Raw genomic sequence first — 1,943 nt, 5'->3', positions numbered from 1 at the left:
GTCCGAACTGAGCTGCCTGCGGGGCCACCTCGGGGCAACTTGAGGGTTGGTTTTACTCGTAGCTAGTCTCATCCGGATGTGCCCTGAGAATGAGATATGTGCAGCTCCTATCGGGATTTGTCGGCACAATCGGGCGGCTTTGCTGGTCTTGTTTTACCATTGTCGAAATGTCTTGCGAACCGGGATTCCGAGACTGATCGGGTCTTCCCGGGAGAAGGTTTATCCTTCGTTGACCGTGAAAGCTTATGATGGGCTAAGTTGGGACACCCCTGCAGGGTATATAATCTTTCGAAAGTCATGCCCGCGGTTATGAGGCAGATGGGAATTTGTTAATGTCCGGTTGTAGATAACTTGACACTTGACTTCATTAAAATGCATTAACCGCGTGCGTAGCCGTGAGGGTCTCTTCTCGGCGGAGTCCGGGAAGTGAACACGGTTTGAGTTATGTTTGACGCAAGTAGTTTCAGGATCACTTCTTGATCGCTTCTAGCTTCTCGACCGATGCGTTGCTTCTCTTCTCGCTCTCACTTGCGTATGTTAGCCACCATATATGCTTAGTGCTTGTCGCAGCTCCACCATATTGCCTTTTCCTACCTTTGAGCTTAAATAGTCTTGATCTCGCGGGTGTGAGATTGCTGAGTCCCCGTGGCTCACAGATTCTACCAAAACAGATGCAGGTGCCGAGGATACCAGCGCAGATGGCGCAACCGAGCTCAAGTGGGAATTTGATGAGGCCCTTGGTCGTTACTATGTTTCGTTTCCAGATGATCAGTAGAGGTGCCCAGTCGGGACGATCGGGGATCTGTGTAGCATTTGGGGTAGTCTTCTTTTATTTTGGTTCCATAGTCGGACCTTGAGTGTAATCTGAATGATGGATGTTTATTTATGTATTGTGTGAAGTGGCGACTCTAAGCCAACTATGTATATTTTCCCTTATGTATTACATGGGTTGTGCGAAGATTACCTCACTTGCGACATTGCTTTCAATGCGGTTATGCCTCTAAGTCGTGCTTCGACACGTGGGAGATATAGCCGCATCGAGGGCGTTACAAGTTGGTAATCAGAGCCATCCCTGTCTTAGGAGCCCCCTGCTTGATTGTTTGCTGGCGATGTTGAGTCTAGAACAAAAATGTTTTGTGTCTTAGGATTATATATATCGGAGAGTAGGATTCTTTTTACTCCTCAGTCCCTTTGTCGCTCTGGTGAGGTCTCCTGACGTAGATGTTTTGACTTTCCTCTCCTCAAATTTCACTAAAACAATTTTTTTAGGATGACGCGGGTATCTTGGAATCATTCCGATGGTTTTGTGACGAGAACATTGTTCTTGGTGCCTCCTGACATTTAGGGGTTGTGGCAGTGTCCCAGGGAGTTGAGCTCCGAGGTGTTGTCGTCACAATTTTATCATTGCAGTTCTGGAATACCTGAGTTTTGCCGACATCGAAAATCTCTTTTGTACAGTTGTTGGTGAGATAACCCTGATAACCCAGTACTGGGGCGAGCTCGGGAGTGTTGCCATGACTCGTATAACGGATGCTTTTTGAAGGTTGAGGTACATGATTTCCGAAGGTTTCTTGGTTATGTGTTGAAAGATGGATACAGCTGGATGTAGGGATTGTTAGTTTGGGTGAGATATATTGCTTCCCCTGTATCCCCAACACCTGATTGCATAACCGGAAAGTTTCAGGAGTTTATAGGTGGGATTCAAGTAGCTCTAGCATTTCTTCCCGCAGATATTTGGTTTGTGATTGGGTAATCCTTACCACTTATTTGTTCCATCTGTACCTTGCCTTTTATTTTTCTTTCATCAATATCTTATCAAGTGGCTTCTCACCTTAATGGACGTGATGTTTACTCTGGAATTCATTCGTTCATCCTTGTTCGAATGTTTATTATGAAGACTATATGTTGCAATTTCTATCCGTTGATTCAACTTGTCTATCTGT

The sequence above is a fragment of the Triticum aestivum genome, chromosome 5B, assembly GCF_018294505.1.
Source record: "Triticum aestivum cultivar Chinese Spring chromosome 5B, IWGSC CS RefSeq v2.1, whole genome shotgun sequence".
NCBI classification, from domain to species: domain Eukaryota; kingdom Viridiplantae; phylum Streptophyta; class Magnoliopsida; order Poales; family Poaceae; genus Triticum; species Triticum aestivum.
Note: the sequence above shows the minus strand (reverse complement) of the source record.